Genomic DNA, 20,000 nt, shown 5'->3' with positions numbered 1-20,000 from the left:
GCCACAAAGACAGCAGACACAGAGAGAGAGAGAGAGAGAGAGAGAAAGGAGCGGAGGAGGAGGATGGAGATGGACCAACAAGGACCAGAGGTCTGAGACAGAGACAAAATATGAACACAAACACACAACTGAGACAGAGAGAGAAGACACAGGAGGACGACCAGAAGCACAGACATAGAAAATATGGACAAGAAAAAAAGACAGGCACAAAAGTGGAAAGACAGGAAAAGACACACAGTGAGGAAACAGGAAAAGAGGAGTAGAGTGGAGGAAGGAAAGAGAGGTGGAGGGGACGGAGAGAAAGAAAGAGGAGGAAAGAGAGAGAGAGAGAGAGAGAGACATACATATATATATATATATAGACAGAGAGAGTGAGAAAGACACATATATATATATATATAGAAAGAGAGAGTATATATATATATATAGTTCTTGTGTGGAGTGGTTTAATGGAAATAGTGGATGAAGAAAGTATGGATAGACATAGAGTGGAGGAAAAGAATGAAGGAGAAGGAAAGGAATGGAATGGAATGGAATAATGGAGACACATGGTGGAGGAATGAAGAATGGAAGGATGGTGGAAGAAATAAAGGGAGTGGAGGAGGAAAGGAAGGAATGAAGGAAATAAAGAGGAATATGGAAAGGAATGAATGGTGGAAGGAAAGATGGAGGGGTGGCAACTGATTCAAAGACAATTACCACCTTAGGCATAAAAGAAGGATTAGTACAAAGGGACACCCTGTCTCTGTGGGGAAAAAAAAATTAAAGTAGGAATGGTCATAAGGGCCTGGAGCTCAGAAACCCTCTGAACAGAAGTAAGCATCAGCAACAACAGGCACAAAGTTGTGAAGAAGCAGAATCTGCAGGCTCAAAAGGAGCCAGAGTTAATTTTTCCAAAAAGAAATTAAGGTCCCAAGGAGGAAGAATAAGTTTCCTTGGAGGCCTAATGTGCAGGACACCTTTAAGAATTTTTTTTACCTCAAAATAAGAAGTCTAAGGAAGATTCAAGGGCAGACAAGTACAAATTGCTGACAAATGGGCCTTCACAAAAGAACAGGCCAGACGGGAGCAACTCACACAAATAACAGGATCACAGGGACTCCCACTGAGAAAGGGTCTTGGCTAATAGCATGGCACCAAACAGAAAATCTTTTCCATTTGAACATGATTGCCTGGTTGAGACTTTCTTGCCACCTGCAAAACCCAGAGCACATCCTCAGAAAAGAGGTGGCTGAAAGCGATCAAAATCCTATCACCCACAGTGTCAGCTGAAGAGTGGGCAAGTGAGGATTGATAAGAGACTTCCTGTCCTGTGCGAGGAGATCCAAGCAGTGAGGTAACTTGTGGTAATTGCTCCTGGCCAGATGAAGGGGGAACCAGTTTTGCCTTGACCAAAAGGGAGACACTAGCATGATTTTCGGGGAGTCTAGCTGAATCTTTTTTAGGACTCTTGGAAGTATAAGAGTAGGAGGGGAAAGCATAAAGAAACATCCCCCTTCCACGGAAAAGAAATGGCATTCATGTTCCATTAGAAATGAGGCACTCTGGAACAGAAGACAGGAAGCTCCTTGTTCAGAGGGGAGGCAAAAAGATCTACCTGAGGAATACCCCATCGATGGACAATGTCCAGAAACACATTTCTGTGAAGCAACCGATCGTGAGCCTGAGTTTTGGAACTGCTCAGAGCGTCTTGTCTCTAATTGTGCTCTAAAGGAATGTATATTGCCTGAAGAGTTAAGTGATAACCGAGGGCCACCTCACAAGCCTTTAGAGCCATCCTGCAGAGGATTTGGTGCTTCCCTGCTTGTTGACATGCCACATCACAGTAGTGTTGTCTGTGTACACCTTCAAGGGGCCTGGAGAGAACATGGGGTGAAAAGCATGACGAGCCAGAATCAAAACTCTCATCTCTTTGATGCCGATATGGTCTGACTGCTCATGGGGAGGCCAGAGACCCTGAACTTTCAGGTGACCAAGAGAAGCCCTCCACCCCATGTCTGAGGCATTGAACAGTTCTTAGAGAAGAGACTGGAGGCTGAAAGGCCCAACCTGGGTTGACAGCAAACTGCTGAATCTACCACTCAAACTCCTTCTTTAGACAGTGAAGGAAAGCTACACTGAAATCCAGAGAGTGACAATGCTGCAGCCAAACTGACTTGAGGTACCATTGAAGCTTCCACATACGCAGTTTGGCAAATGGAAACAAGAAACAAAAGAGGCCATGAAGCCCAGGGACAGAAGAAACTCCCTAGCTGGCATGGTAGCCAGAGGAAGAAGAGACTGAAAGAAAGCAGTCAATGGCAAAACGTTTGGAGGTGGAAGAAAGGCCAAAATTGGCACTGTCTTAATCCTGCCTCACAAATACACATGATCCTGAGAGAAAGTTAGGACAGATTTTTGGAAGTTGATAGCAAACCTCAGACTTTGAGGGAGAGGCTATGACATTTGCAGATGACTGCAAACTAGGAGCCATAGTCAAGTCCCCAAATGATGTGGACATCCTACAGAAGGGCCTCACTGAGACAGATGCCTGGTGTCAGAGCCATGGCCTCAAGCTCAATGCCAAAAAGTGCAGTGTCATCTCCTTTGGTAAAAAATCTGTACCCATGAACTATCACATAGGCAGCAATGTACTTAACACCAAATGTGTGATAAGAGACCTTGGGACCCAGGTGGACAGTAGTCTCTCCTTTGATAGTCATATCACCACAGTAGTCAGGAAGTCCTTCTACGTGGCACACCTCATCATAAAAGGGTTCTCATCCAGGAAAAAAAAGAAGAGGTCACTGTTCCCCTCTACTCGACACTCATTAGACCCTTTATAGAGTACAACGCTCCTTTTGGAATGTACCTCACAAGACATCTGCAGAAGCTTGAAAGGCCACATAAGTACCTCACAAAGAGGATTACTGGCCTCAAACAAATGCCCTACACTGATTGCCTCAAAAAACTCCAGCTTTACTCCGTAGCATATTGCCTACTCCGAGGTGATCTCTGCCTAACACATAAAGCTATGTCAAACCAGAGCTGTTGGACATGCTACACCTAAAGAAAAACCCAATCCCTCCGTGCTACACGCTATAGGGACCTAAACCTTGTCACCACAATAAACAGGACAAGCTGGAGGGATAGATTTCTGTCCCAGAGACTTCCCATACTCTGGAACAGGCTACCCATCTATGTCAAGCAAAGTTCTTCATTAGCACTATTCAATAAAAATCTTGATGAGTGGATGGGAAATAGGAAATACACCCTGGGGATCACTTCTGTGTCGCTGCTCGACAGTGGCACAGGAAAATAACTTTCTTGGGTGGCGTAAGCCAGGGAACCTTGTTGGCTAGGCTTATGTAGGCCCTTGGGCCGATAGCCTATTACCTACCTATGAACCTAAGACAGAGAAGGTAAACTTCAGATCCTTTAACAGGTGACTGGGAGAAGGCACCTAAAGCAACAGGTCAACTAGATAAGGAAAAATCTGAATGCCTTGGAGCCTGCACAAAGCAATCACAACAGCTAGGCATTTTGTGAATACCCTTGAAGCAGCAGAGAGGCCAAAGGGCAAAGAAGAGAACTGAAAATAAAAGGAAGACACAGAGAATGTAAAAACTTCCGGAAAAAAGGGTGAGTAGGGATATGAAGCTAAGCATCTTTTAGATCCAAGGACACCAGAAAGCCTGGGGTAATAAAAAAGGAAACAGCATTTGAAGAGTAAGTTTATGAAAAGAAGGGGCCTTGAGAAAGGTGTTGAGCCGGTAGAGATCCTGAATAGATCTCCAAGTGCCCTCCTTTCGAGGAATCAAGAGCATCCTGGAATAAAAACCCTTTCCCACTTCGGAAGGGGGCAGTCTTGGTTTCTTGGTTCACCAGGGACCCTAGAACTTCCGGGAAATTAAGAAGTTGCTCTGCAGGAGGTTATGGAATCCCTGAAAAAGGACTTGTATACCATGACGTAACCCTGACGGATGATAGAAAGAACCAAGCATCTGAGGTGATGAGACGCCAAATTGGAAGACAAGGGGAAAGTCGAAGGAACAAAGGAACCTGGTCTAAAAGGGGGGGAATTGTCAAAGAGAAGTGGGCTTATCAGATAAGAGACATCTGGGCCACAGAAATCTTCAAAACCTTAGCAGAGGGCGTCCACCTCCCATTCGTCTCTGGACCTTAGGGACAGGAGAGACAATATAATTAAGGTCCTGCAAGGCTTTGCCTTTCTCTTGAAGGGATTTAAGAGAGTCAGCAGCAGCAGTCCCAAAAAGATGTTTATTATCCAAAGGATCATCCAACAACTTGGCCTTAATGTCCTCAGGTAGAGACTGAAAATGAAGCCAAGAATCATGCATCATGACAGATCCAAAAGCCGCAGTTCCCAGACGTGGCAAAAGTAACATCATAGCTACATTTAATAGAGTGGCAAGCCACTTGAGAAGCAAAACCAAAAAGATAAGACAGAAGATTTCCCTTTAGAATCAGGGAGGTCTGAAATAACCTGATAAGCCTGCGAAATCTAGGCCACAGCATACCCAGTCATATGGGTCTAGTAATTAACAGCCCTAAAAGCCAAATTAGAAGCACTGTAAACTTTCTTACCAGTCTTCTCCACTGCCCTACTATCCTTATCAGAAGGCAGAAGTTTGAAAGAGGGCAACAACTTATAAGGTTTGGCAGAAGAGACTGACATCACAGCAGGATCAGCAGAAGGACACACACAAAACCTGACAATCCTCACCTCAGGAAGCTTATAGAACCTATCAAGTTTCTTAGGAGAAGGAGGCCAAGAATCAAGTGACTTGGAAGCAGCAATTAAAGTATCTAACAAGGCAGCCAACACAGGAGGAATTGCCAGTGATTTAGGAGTATCCCTGAAGCAACTTGTATCTTCTCTGAATATCAGACACTTGAGAAGAATCCCACAAAGTATTCCAACATCCTAGCAATTGTGCCCCCCAAAGGAGAATTCCTCAAAAGTAGACTCACAGCTGACAGATTCCTCTTCATCAGAACTGAAAGCCAAAAGCGACGGGCATCCTTGAAGAACATGACAAAGACCCCTCTCATCAGGCAATGAATCCTCATCCGAGGAATCCAGTTCCCCAAGCTGTTTAGGAGGGGTAGAGATCCAAGGAGGAGTAGGTACCAAAACCCCTTGAGGATGTTTTCAGGCCATCAAGGCAGAAAACAAGCCTTTAAATAAAAGGCCAAGAAAAGTAAAACACAACCTCAATGGGACACTTATCTGGTGGCTAAGTATTCAGTACAGCAATGAGATGTTTAGACCAATAAGCAAAAGCATAACTTGAACTGGTGGCAAAGAAGTTCTGGTTAGTTGCATACATACAGCCCTTTTATACCCTACGTTCTATACAGAGAGCATACATGTGATGTACAGCGCATGCAAAATCATTAGGCTTTGTATACTGGCCAACTGTCAGGCTGCCCTGGGCAGGAGATCCCTTCCGTTGTGGATAATGCAACACTGAAATAGAACATTATCAAATATAACATGACAGACAAAGGTTGGAAAAAACAGTAAGGATAGGCAAGTTTACATAGATGGAACACAACACACAGGCAATGGAAAATTGTCAAACAGGGTGAGGATGGACACCAGCCATGGTGAAATCCAGAAAAACATATCTACCTATGCAGTATCACATTATAACATGTTGCAAAATGTGTGGTAGTCATGCCTACATGTGTATGACCAAAAGGAGATGTGTTTATTGTAGGATAAAACAAAGATCATAGTACACATTGTATAAATAAACACATATCAAAATAGTCTGTCATCAGAGCAAATGTAAGCCAAGCAACAACACAGATGAGCAAATGCAGAATTATAAATGCTAGATAATTCCAGTAGAAGACAAACCCAAACCTCTGACCATGCATATAAAAGGCAAACAACCAAGCACAGTGCCAAACAGCAGTATTGCAGCAAAGCAGTAAATTGGCTGCTAAATACACAAGTAGGTGTACACAACCCAAACAAACGTGTACTGGAAAACATGCAGGCACACATTCCATGTCAAAAGCAACACACAGCTGGTAAAATATATATATAAAAACACACACATTTATATTACATTATATACACACACACATATATATTATAAATGGTCATTGACCTAAATGGAACGTACATGAGAGCAATGTCAATACACACACACACACACACACACACACACACACACACACACACACACACACACACACACACACACACACACGAATATTTGAACAAATCTAACACTACAGCTTAAAAATATACATATAGATAGATATATGTGGCTTGTGATATTAACAACAGTTCTGTATTATGTCCAGAGTTGTTTACCTGTTTGCAGCTTTTTATAGTGGACATATAGGAATGTGTTGGACTGATGTGTGTGCTTTATTGTGTACCATACACAGATACACCAATATGAGTCTGTATGCATACCCACGTCAGTTGTGCTCTGAGCTGATGATCCCTGTTGCGATACACTTCTATATGTTCATAATGTTATATGTTATGAATATGTTATGCCTTATGCTAAATGTGCACATCTACTAGGTAATTGCCATTAGATGCAATCCGTGCTGCTGTGGTGGGGTAACACCTGAATATCAATGTTTAATCTGGGTATTTCTGTACATGTGGCATGTCATGAATGAAAGTTGTGGGTCATACACTGTTGTGTTGCCTGGACCTGCACTTGTGGTCACAGCCTGTGTTGCCTATGCTTGCATCTCTTGCCTCCCCCCAAAGTCTTCCTGCTCCTCCTCTGATAGCTGTGTGATACAGTCATCAGACATCTGGGTTATTGGAGTAGTTCACCCACACCTTCAGCTGGAAGACCACCATGTACTCTAGTTAGCATGTTGTTTATCATGGCGCACACCGTGATCTGTGCTGCCTTCTCAGGTGTGTATTGCAGTGCATCCCTGGATATGGTCAGACATCTGAACCCAGCTTTCAGTACACCAAACACATGCACTATGGTATTTTCTTGTTGTGTGTGTTCTATTGTGGCCTCCTCTTCAGGGTTTAATGGTTCACAGTATGGGGTCATCAGCCACAACTCAAGTGGATAACCACAGTCACCTGCTGTGGGGAGTAAACACACATGTCAATGCAGATATTGTTGGGAGGGATGCCCTTACCTTACATCCTAGTTGTGTTCTTCTACTTACCAAGGACTAGTCCTTCAGGTATTTCACCTTGCTAGAATGTGGCCCTCAGACCACTTTCCCTCCATATGGTAGCACCATGGACACTTCCAGGGGGTGCTGCCATTTGCTGCACACACCAAACTGGCAGTTCAGGGATGGCCAGTCCTTTCTGTTTATATACTGGTCTGTTTCAGGATGTACTGCTGTTTTGATAGTGATACATGTGTGCAATCTATTGCACAGAGCACATGGGGGAAGTTTTTGATGTTACAAAACTGAAGCATTGCAGTTTCCCACTCCATGGAAAATCAAACTGGCTGTGTTCTACATCAGTTAAGCTGCCTGTGTTTGCATAAAGGAGTTTTGCTATTTTTATTTTATTTGTTAACAAGAGTAGAGTACTGATCTCCATGTACCTCTTGCAGACCCAGCCAAGGAGGATTGTCTGGTTAAACGACATGCTCAGAGCTGCCCTAGCTTAGCAAACAAGGCTTGTGAGACTGAGGAGTCTAGAATTACCCAGGTCTATAGAGGGGCCACACCCTTGTGTACAGGAATCACAGTGGCTTTTCTTTGGGCATCAGGAGAAAACCCTGTAGATAAACTGTTAAAACTCAGCATAAGCAGCGACTCTGGTAGTGTATACTTGGCTATGATCAGAATTCAGCCGGATATGGTTGCCCACTCCCAAAGTAGTAGCATTTTTAACCTTCAACAGGGATTCTAAGAATTGTTCCAAGGTGATTTCAGGGGAAACAAAATTCTCAGGGATAGTCAGGGATACAATGGGAGCAGGACAGTAATGTTTGCATTAAATTTGTATGCAGATATATTGGCTAGATCCTTGGTGTCAAAATGGGTGATGTTACGGATAAGCTCAGTGCATTGCTGGACATGATTCCTTTCTTTTCTGACATAAATGAACCTAGATTTTTAGTTTCCTTTGGAATCTGTATCAACCTTTAGTTCATATTCTGCCTTAAATTTTCTAATAATGTTTTTAAGTTCCTTGAGGGCATGTTTCAGTGTCTTCAGGTAAAGAAATGGGGATTTCCAGCAATTTTTCATCATTTTTTTTATTTATTGTACAGTCTATTAAAATGGCAGTTCCACCAGACAGGTTTATTCTCTAATTTGCAGTTATAAATTGGAAAGATGTGAACTGATCTTTATATGCAGCTATTCAGGTGCTAGTACAGAGGTGAATGCATCAGCCCTCTCAGCAGAGTCGACTTGCAAAGAGCTGTTGAGAACTTTGCATTATGTTTTCTATAAGATGAAAGTTTGCCTTGGAGAAGTCCCTAAAGATGGTCTTCATTAGGTGGTAGGATGGTACCACTAGGCCTGACAGAGTCTATGACCAATTAAGGTCAGATTTGACCAGGAATGAGGAAATGCAAAACTGTTGGTAAAGACAAGGTCAAGGATATTAGACACTCTATTAGGTAGTGTTACAATTTCCTGCAGTGCAATGGTATTAAGGAAGTCTAGGAAGCCCCGAGCAGAACTACTTTTAGAAGTGTAATCAGTGCTTGCATTACTGAGATCCCCTAGTAAGACAGTATTTGCTATGATATTTAATGTTTCAGTGGTGCCAAGGTACATTTCTGTGATCTTTGGAAGGCACTGATGGGGGACCTGTTGCAACAGATGAAATAATAACTGGATTTGTAGATGGTGATTTGGATATCCAGGAGCTCCAAGTTACGGACATGGGTAATTTGGTGCGAAGTAATGGTGTTTCTAACAAATACAGATACTACCCTGTAGTTACCAAAGGATCTGAAGGGATAGGTTCCTAACTCAATGTATTCCTAGCCTATGGAATAAGTTACCACTACAGGCAAAGTACTAATCTAGCTACCTTCAAAGCGAGGCTTGATGACTACATCAGCAGACAAATTTACACCAGGGTTATTATGTATGGTCCTGCTCGATTTGGGAGGCAAGCACTATTAAGCATTTGAAAAGGGTAGCAAGAACTTTTACATTTTTATGCTTTTAGTTGTATATGGCTAGGCATCTTATGGTCGTAGGTGTATATGGCTAGGCATCTTACGGTCACAGTGTTTACTTGCCTAGTAGATTCCTATGAAAGGGATTATGATGAAACAGTGAAGAAGTTCACGAAATAAAGAAACGGACCTTAAAGAGAATAACAACCATAATGCATGTTATATTCATAAGGTACTAGAATGTATTCCAAGAACTAAAACATTAGAATGGAAAAGGGAGATGTTGCCAATAGGAATGACTGCAAGTAGGTGCATGGAAAATAGGTAACAGAGAGCTTGATTTTACTGGAGAAAATTGGCAAAGGAACCAAACTACTGCAAGCAATTAACTATAGAGGGAAAGGTAACAGAGTGGGAGATGGCCAAACTAAAGTTTGGACTGCAGGTTAGAGACTGTTTTCCCTACCATGGACTAATAAAAGCAAACAGAAAAGGAAAATGGAATGCCACATGAAAGACCAGCTCTGGTAGGGTTTTTAGTTAAGTTTAGAACAGAAGCTGCTGCTAAAAAAGATAAATTAGTAGGGCATATAACACATTGCATGATAACTGTAAAAATCAGTCAGAGGAGGTTAGAAAAGATTGGGAAGAAACACTGGAAATGCAATTTACAAAGGAAGACTATGAGGCCATCTGTACGGCTCCCAAGTACAAGTCCAGAAAGTTTAGGATTTTTGCCTGAAAGTGTTTACATGATTTTAATAACCTTGGTTATGTGTAACATGAATTAAAACAAAAAGAGTTAGAAGGTCACACTGAAAAAACAAACAATCAGAAAAAGACTAGTGGGGTTTGGTTTTCAAAAACAAGTGCGTAAAAGGTATTAAAACCCATTCATCCGAGCAGTGATTTCCAGTTGTTTGGGGTTTGGATACATCAAACACTCCCGATCTTCTGTGAGTAAATACAGTCTTTGAGGAAGCTTGTGATAACTGCCACTGACCATTTCCAAAAGCAGGGAGAACCACTACTGCCCACGCCAGAATGGAGCCACCACAATGATCTAAGGGGGTATCCTTCTGAATCTTCAGAAGTGCCCTGGATATCAGTAGCATACAGGAACATTCCTGTCCATGCAAAAGTAAAGGCATCCATCTTTGAGGCCTTCCTGCATGGAGCCTTGGAACAGAATTTTGCCAGTCGATTGTTTAGACAGGAGAGAAAATGACCGATTTACTTTCCATATGCGAGTGTCTGTCGGAATCCTGCTCAGCTTGTCTGCTGCACCATTTTGCTCTGACGGGATGCAAGACGCCTGTAATGTGATCCCATGCTAATATGGCTAGTCTTCACAGGGAGAAAAATCTGTTTCCCCCCTTTCTAGTTTATCTACCACATCTTTGTGGTGCTGTCTGTAAACACTTGAAGTAGTCTCGGGGACTACAGACAATTCAAAGAGCTGAGAGCATTTATAAGAGGGAACATCTACTTTATGTTGATATGTTTTGATGCCTTTTCTGTTTTAAAGACCCTGCACATTTATGACCACTGATACTGATCCCCAAGCCAAATCCAAGGCTTCTGTTGTGACCAACTGTACTGCAGCAGGAGGGAAGAATGGGAGACCTTGATTTTGAGAAATATGGTGTTAACACCGTGTAATCTCCATTTTCACAAATCCCAAGACTGGAATTTGAAAAGCCAATGGGTACAGACATTGAGTCTGCAGAGATTACAGATATCACTGTATCCTTCAATTCTAGAGTCTTGCAAAAGGTATCATGAGAGTCATAGGTGCCATGAGGCCCATAATGTTGAGGAATTCCCCTGCTGAGACAGAAGTCTGAGTAGCAAACCCCAGAAATCACTCTAAATACAGATTTATTTTTCCTGTAGAAGAAAAACTCACGGAGATGTCCAGCAGGCATCACAGAAAAACCGTCATGTGAAGGAATCAGAAAAACACTTTCTCGTGGAATCCCAGATTGTATAAGGGATTCTTTATCCAACAGAGACATTCTGCAAAGATAAGAAAGTCATCTAAATAAGGAAGAATGTAGCTCCACCCGGCAGCCTGCAAGGGGCTATCACAGGAGCTAGACATTTTGTGAACATTCTTAGAGTAACTGGATAGCCCACACAGTATGGCAGAGCACTGATCACATCACCCAGACACACAAACCCTTACAAAACACCTGAAATCTGGATTAACAGGAATGGGAAGATATGAAATCTGGATTAACAGGAATGAGAAGATATGCATCTTTTAAATCCAAAGTCACCAAGTAACTCAAATGAGGAAGAAGGCATTCTTGAATAAAATCCTTCTCCTAACAAAGGAGGAGAAGGAACAACTTCTACTACCCCTGAGATAGCAAATGTTGTAAAACAGGAAAATAGAAGAGATTGGTCTGGTGGATCAGAGGGAATCCTCCTCGAGGGGAAAAAAAAATTACAGCTTCCCACGGCCATCTGTAGTATTGATGTATAACCCATTTGTCTGAAACAATCAGATGCCAGAGAGAGAGAGACATGGAATTCAAACTTTTGAGAAAGATTAAAGGACAGCCAAGGGTAGGGGTGGGATGAAAAAGTGCCCTGATATAGTAATTTGACTTAGTAGACTGTCCTTTATTCTGCTGGGTCACTGCTTTCCTTTTGGAACCACTGTACCACTGCTTTTTAAATGTTTGCTTACCAGCATTTTGCAGGATCTGTTTATTTTGCTTTTGCTAAAGTTAGAAGAGGGAGCAAAGAATCCGCAGAAAACTTAGAGAAGGAAAGCTGAAAAATGTGAGGTTCCAAATCAGTTTTCCTCTCTGTCATCATACTCCTTGATAACTTTGCAGCAGAAGGTCCAAAAACTAGATCTCTATCCAAAGGAAAATTCAAAAGTTCATTATTGACATCCTCTGGAAAGTTTTGAGACTGCAGCCAGGCAAAACTCCTCAAAACAGTTCCAATAGCTGCGTCCCTGAAAGTGGCATCCACGGAGTCATAGGCGCATTTCAAGCCAGGAATAGTGACTTCAGAAACAGAAGAAACCAAATTACATACAGTAAATTTCTCCTCACAGGAAGAAACTGAAGCAAAAAACATTTCTCATACATTCACGATTACCTAAGATAAACTTCAACACATGAACCTGACAAATGAGAATTCTAAAAACTAGTTGCAGAAGCATACACTTTTGCCCCCAAACTATCCTTGTCAGCAGGATTAGTGGTAAAGGGTTTATTAGGAGCTGGATTCAATGTCTGCTGGATGAGTTCTCTTAGTGCATAAAAATTTAAAAGACTGATGAACTAATCTGCTTTTTAGGAGCAGCAGGCCGACTGTCAGGGAAACTGCAAGGCTGCATCTAAAACATCCCCTAAGGTAGACAGAACTGGAGGAAAAGAAGTTTCTGGAAACAGCATTTGTAACAAATCAGATTTTTTTCCTGAGAGATTAAGAAACCTCACTGTAAGAAACCTCACTGTTTCCCCCATTGGAAAAAAATCATCACTGAAATGGTCTCAGACAAAGAGGATCTTTCACAGGGGCTATCAAATACCACACTTTCCTCAAAATCTATATCAGAAATCTGTGAAGATAAAACTACATCTGTCCCCTTCACACTTCCCTTCCATAGGTTCATTCTCCTGAATCACTTAGTGAAAGAGGACTCCCTTTTTCTCTCATCATAAACAGCTTTACAAGAAGGGTCAAGGCCCATAGGTAAGCCTAATAAATTCTTCCTGCCTACAGTAACTGAAAGAGAAGACGACATATGTTTAATTTACTATTTCTTTTTTTACAGGAATTTTGGAAGAAACAGTCCTAGAAATGCTACCAACAACTGGGCACAGATTGCAGGCTAATCAGAGGCCCTTTCCCTGCTCATTCTCTGAGGTTTGACAAGAGTGGCTCTCCCTTTCTCAGTAAGGACATTCCAATAGCCACCGAGGACGTATCTAACCTTGGTCTACACTGGCTGCAAGGAAGAGCAGAGTGGTGCTAGGAACCAGCTTTGTCCACAGAAAAGTCACCCATCTGCAGCTGGGGCAAACTACTAGTTTGCTGTGGTGGTGGCAAATGCTGCTTAATCTTTCTATTTGTGACTGGAAGAAGGTACAACTGAGGAACTAGTATGCTGCGCCATGCATAGCAGCAATAGTCAGTAAAACAGGTAAGTTGTAAAGTAGTAACTTTTCCCAAATGCACAGTAAAAAGCACTTTAAATACTCAGATCAATAAAACACCTTCTCCAGAAAAAAATAGTTTTAAACAACTTAACTTGCAAAAAAGTGACCTCCCCACTGAAAAGTACATAAAAAGATATAAAAGTAAAAAAACACTTTCCTAGCTTAAATTATATCTATTACAGTAAAGGTACGTTTTCTGCGATTAAAAGTAAAATGGTAGGTTTTGTCTAAGAAGAGACCTTAACTGCCCCGCAATGGAACAGTGTTAGCTACCCATCGATACTCGAAAGCCACAAGGGAGCAACTCTCTTCAGCAGCAGGAGAGAACTGAAGGGCTTGGTGCCAAAACCTGAAATTTAATCTAGCTCAGACTGAGATGGCTAATGGTTTTGTCAGGTGGAAGGTGCCCCGAAGCTTTTCAAAGCTAGCCAGCTTTTACATCCCAGGCTACTGCAACAGTGATTATAATGAACATCCCATAATCCATTTCTGCCCCAGTGATGTACTCAAAGAACACAGTATACTGTGACTTAATGGCAGTAAAGCAGGACTGTAAAATCTCAGAACTTCCAAAGGGAAAATCAGAAGTTTTTCTGTTTCTATATCAAATGTAACCATACATGCCCATGAATACAAACTACATATAGTCCATGAAAGAAACGTATCACACATCAAGACTGCTACTTCCAATCCTGCTGCAAAAATATTAATTCTTTTTAGCTACCAAAATATGTGCTTGACAAAGCTAGATTAAGATAAGACCATCTCAGAGTTATAACAGCACGAAGACAATCAATGGAAAAGTGTACCTTCTGTGATCTGCTTATGCCATGGGAAGATTCCATCTTTACCCCAGCTTGCATTTATTCTTTTTCCCATGTAACTCACTTATAACAGACCGCTTTCAGTGCACTATTAATATTAACATGTCTCTGCACTACTTTCCTTACAAGCAGCAGCTGGGCTACCAACCATGCGCATTAATGAGCCAGACCATAAAATAAGAAAACAAGTCTAAGTTTCCATAGCAAAATGCATATAAAATACAGCAGACAAAGGAGAACAACAACAGAGTAGAACTTGAATATAGAGAACTAAAGTTACTAGAGTAGGATCTCAGTCATAAAACGGAACATGATCCACAATTGTGCAGGGGTAGTATGCTATCTGAAGCACATAATAGAGCTCTGCACAATTCAAAAAGGGACCAGTGCACAAAGAAGTAACAATATACACTTGACAAGCGCAGTGTGTTCTCCCACCCAGTGGGAAAGTTAATCAAGGCAGACGTCCTCACCGCTGGGATTCTAGCAATGTATGGCAGACCCTCTGGGCAGCACTTTCTAGCAATGTATGGCAGACCCTCTGGGCAGCACTTTCTCTCATACTGTAATGGGGGTGATTTCTTAGTATAGGGGGAATGAACTGGCACAGTTCCACTGGTGGAGGTTCAATGGTCAGCAGGCACAAGGGCAAAATGCATTCAAGAAAAACAAATATAATAATTTACAAAGACTGGTCACATCTCCAATTTTTAACATATTTCTTGACAGAACACACCGCTCATCCTACGGATACCATTTATCTTAAAATGTTATTACTCAGTATGGAGTTTAAATTCTTTCATTAAAAAACTATTATAAAATTCTTCCAGAAAATAAATGAGTTACTTCAAATTCCAAATTGAACTTCATGATTAATTCTACTTTCCCTACCTTGAATCAAACCCATAAGTAAATTAGTCCTTGATATCACTACTACTTTAGTTTGGACAATTTTCTCATGGAAATTTAAGAGAGTTTTTTTTACTCTAAGAAAAATATCAGTAAATGTTTTCAACAAGCAATGCTAAAACAGGCTAGTGATGTGAAAAAATGCAGATCATAAGCAGTTTCGATTTTCAAAGATTTTCATAAGACTTTTGATCAGATAGTGGCCTGCATACGTTGTATGGCCATATAATTTCAAACTGTGCAATTGTGCAAATTTTAGCTTTGTTTAATATCTTGCTTCCTAACTGTGGTGCTACAACACAAAAAGATTTATATTTATCAGGTATGTCAAAGAAAGATTTTCAAGAAGTGTAAGAACTTCCCTCATTTAAGGGGATTTAACCTCCTCAAGAAACATCCATAAAATAGTAAGTACCAATAAATGATAAAATTAGTTATAAATGTTGGCCAAAATTAGAACAAATTACTGATAAAATACAATTCTAACACTTTGAAGTTTTAATTAGCTTTCTGTTCTGTAAATTCTAAGTCCTATTATTAAAGGCATAAATATATCAATGCATACAAACATAACTTTCTTTTTCTGCATACAGTTTATATTTTCTTTTCTGCATGATGATAGCTTAAAAGTCTATCTGTACTTGGAATTTTACAGCATAAGTATTGGTTCTAAACTAACAATGTGAAATAATGGCGCATATTTTACACACACATATATATATATATATATATATATATATATACACATATATATATATACACACACACACACACACACACATTATATATATATATATATATATATATATATATATATATATATATATATATATATATATACACAGATACCCGCACACACAAACACATGTACACGGGTATACACACACACACACACATATATATATATTACACACATACAGTAGAACCTCTAAGTTGACCACCCAAGGGACTGTAACAAACTGGTCAACATAAGGAACTAATGTACTGATACGTACATGTACTTTACTTTCTTGTACAGCTTTTATTAAAGAATATCATACAAAATCAAAACACAGTAAAATCATGCATACAGTATCATACAGAAATCAATACATTTACTGTTTTCTTATGGTTTAATAAATCATTCTTATGGTTTAATAAATCATTCTCATTACAAAGGTAAATGGAGAAAGCACTCTAAACGCTGGATACACCACTCAACATACCCAGGCATTTTTCCACAGCAAATTACTTCAGCTGCATTATCAGATGCCAGACATCCTCTTCTTTTGGAGTTTCTGCAATTTCTGTGTCATCCTCACTTGCGTCTTCCACTTCATCACCGGTTTCACGCTGGTCTTTACTTTGGTCTATATCACTTGGAAAATTGCTTCTGGGACAGGTTCATTACAAGTTGCCACCTCATCATCTATTGTAACAAAACCTTCAAAATCTACTCGTTCAACTTCTGTCATGGGAGATGGACTGTCTGATGGGGCCAAAACATCATGCTCTTGGGTTGCAACAAACCCAACTTTCTTGAAGTACTTCTGTATCGTTTCTGGCTGAACTTTATTCCAAGCAGAACTGATCCAAAGGACTGCATCCAGAGCGTTAACTGATGCAGCAAATGAAGTTGCTTCCACATGTGGACCACAGGTTTGTGTTTTACTAGTGAACCAGTGCAGGAGCTGGGCTCAGTAGTGCATTTTAAATGTTTTGATGATGCCTTGGGTCAAGAGGTTAGACTTCTGAAGTAGTTTTTGGAGGCAGAAATTTCAGTGTCACATTTGTAAGATGATTCACTTGCGGGTGGGCCAGGACAGTTGTCTACTGTCAGTAGAATAGACCATTATCTTTTCTTCGTTTCTCGGTAGATACGCCTTACCCACTCCTCAAACAGGGCATCAGTCATCCATGCACATTTGTTTGCTCTCCAAGTGACAGGGAGGTCTTCAGGTTCTTGAATGTGCGTGGCTTTACCGATTTATCAATTACCAAGGGCTTTAGTTTCTCTCTGGCTGAACTAGCGCAAAGCAGAACTGTGGAATGTTCTTTGGAAAGTTTTCTGTTCTTACATTTGTCACCCTTCATGATGAGGCTCCTGTCAGGCATCACCTTGAAAAAGAGTCCGAACCCGTCAGAAATAAAGATATTATCATCTTTGAAGCCTCTGGTGAAGTCCGGGAACTTTTTGATGAATTCTTCCACAACTTCTAATGGAACTTCATTGGATTCACCACACAAGACTTTATTGGAGATCTCATGTCGCAGTTTAAATTTCTCAAGCCAACCACTTGATGCTTGGAAATCTGCAACCCCGAATTCCTGTGTAAATTTTTTGGCAACTTCTTGGATCATTGGCCCGGAGATTCAGGCATTAACTGCCCTCATTTGTTTGAACCAGCTTAATGTAGCTTCATTGAGGTAAGTTTCTCTCCTTTTCCACTGTACATCTCCGCTTTCCTTACCAACTCTCCAAGTACTCATGTTTACATTTTTGGATGTTGCTAACTGTGGTCTTGCAAACACCAAAATATTCTTACCGTCTTTCTTTGGCTGCTGCTTTCCAGAAAATGTAGATCATCAACCTTTTCCTTCAATGTCAGCTCTTGGAGTTATTTCCTTTGAGCCATTATGCCTCGATTAACTGTAAACATTTTTCAGTAATTATAGGATGTGCCTACAATTCAGACCAGTCCTTCACGTTGATAAAATCTTCAGCAACATGTAATGAACAATAGGACATTAGGCCTGATCCAACATGTGGTAATAATAAAACATGAAAAAAAATTATACTAAATAAAATTAATACAACTAAGGTGCAAAGCCCACACCTTCTACCCCTTGGTGTAAAGTGGACTCAACTGGTCAACTTATAGAGGTTAAATTAATACTGTGTGTCACAGTCCAAGTGGTCAAGATACAACTTACAGAGGTGGTCAATATAGAGAGGTTGGTCTTCCATTGAGTACATGTGGTGCATGTCCAGTCTATGAAAATTAGTTATTAGGTCAACTTAAGGAGGTGGTCAATGTAGGGACTTGGTCAACTATGGAGGTTCTACTTTGTGTGTGTGTATGTATATGAGTGTGTAGATACATACATATATTATATATATATATATATAAAACCAAAATACCATATTACACATTTAATTAACTGCATATTCTGGGAAATGCACTGAACTGTCAACATTAAACGTAAATATTTTGCAATGTTGAAATCACAAGAGAGTATGAATTCGGTTCAAAGCTAATAAAACTAGTTACATACAAGACCAACAGACTCAAAATATGAAAAGCACAAAGGGCGACATGGACAGGCCACAGCACATTAAAGATTCTGTTACTCGAACATCTACTATTATGATGAGTATAGCATATTAACTGTTCATCACAGGACAAGTACTGCAAAAACTAACTATTAATGAAAGAGCTCCCAGCAATGAAGTGGGTTGCGATGCATCACATTTTCTGCAGGACAGACAAAGCAAATCCTACTCTACCTCTCAGCAAACACAACAAATTAGAAATATCCTAAATTTATGAATGGAAACAACTTCAGAAAGACACTGAGCAAATGCCCTACATGAGTTAGCTCATTAAAGATATCTTGTGTCTTAGGATAAGCTGACTGTTCGGGACAGAGTTCCTTCTGAATCCCAGAATAAGTACAATTACAAATTTCTATGCTCATAAAAAGTACATTTACATACTACAAACTAATCTGCATGTGTGGCTTAGCAAGTGGTACAGAACTAGATTTGCTTCACCAAAAGGCGTGACTTCTTGCCTCCCCCACCCCCAATCCACAACTGTATAACACAGTCTATGTGGTGGTGCCAAAATGTTCATGTAACAGAAACTGGCGTCAAAGGAGTTAAGAAGATAGTTTACTACTTTACTTTATTATTTTATCAGCACTTGAAGTACTCTAATTAAAACTGCAGTAGGATGCTCACAGACTCTGGAGGAGCACAGTGCAACTCAAGGGTGGTGAAAAGACAGTTAGCGACTTTGTTATTCTTTAACAGAGTTTGGAGGGGCAGTGCTATCAGAAGAGCAGCAGCATGACAATCTTAGAATCAAGAGGGCACAGCACAATCAGCGGTCAACACGGCAGGATTATACACGCAAGAACAGCAGCTGTATAACAAGCAGCACACTCAGTAAGAAAGCAGACTTACTTCTGAGAATCATATACACAAGTACATGGATGGATGCGTGTTTCGTAGAACATTGTTATCTACCTGGTTCTCTGCCATTACTTTTGCTGTGTTACTGAAAAACATATCTCATCATAGACATATTTTAGCCTCTTGTTTTTCCCAGTCACCACTTGACTAAATTCTATAAATGAAGTAGCATTTTTGACTTTACCATATTAAACAAATCTAACAAAGGTGAAACATTTTTAATCTGTCTTTCCTCCAAGTTCACATACGTAATGAGCTTCAGTCCTTTCATTTTCCCAACCAAGTCACATATCCAAAGGGAGACACTGGTTCAGCATCTTGTTAAAAGCTGTTTTCACATGTACAAGGGTAAGCTTTTCCAGAAACCGAGCTTGTGTACATATTTTTTTTACTACCTTTCCAGTTGCTATCCCACACTACTACTCCTCTAATAGGTTAATTCTTGCGGATTTCTTCCTTTAGTTTACCTCCTCTCTGTGTTAGAAGCAAAAAAAATATATAGAATCACTGCAGGCAGTATGGCTTGCATCTGGTTAGCCTACTATGTCTGCAGTCCAACGTGCTGCTGTGGTTGTTTTGGGTAATGACTTTGGAAACAAATCAAAAACAAACTGCTATGGCACAAATATCAGTGAAGCCCAAGGCACCTGTGCTTTGCCCTCTTAACAAATGACTATAAGTCAATAACATACCGGACACTGGGCAATGACTGGCAACATTTCATTTCTTTTTTTAACAGCTTGTTTTTTCTTTTTTCAATCTAAGCCTTTGTTATTCATTTTCCTACAACTTTCTG

The 20,000-nt window shown here is 40.5% G+C and overlaps 1 protein-coding gene across 1 annotated transcript in view; it reads right to left on the bottom strand.

The window, feature by feature from the left end:
• SMYD2 (SET and MYND domain containing 2) overlaps positions 1–20,000 on the bottom strand; it is a 762,982-nt gene that overhangs the window by 663,828 nt on the left and 79,154 nt on the right. The gene's annotated exons all lie outside the window — the stretch shown is intronic.

This window comes from Protopterus annectens, chromosome 1.part0, assembly GCF_019279795.1.
Source record: "Protopterus annectens isolate FY-2018-M chromosome 1.part0, PAN1.0, whole genome shotgun sequence".
Lineage (NCBI taxonomy): Eukaryota > Metazoa > Chordata > Ceratodontiformes > Protopteridae > Protopterus > Protopterus annectens.
This window is presented reverse-complemented; position numbering and strand designations above follow the sequence as displayed.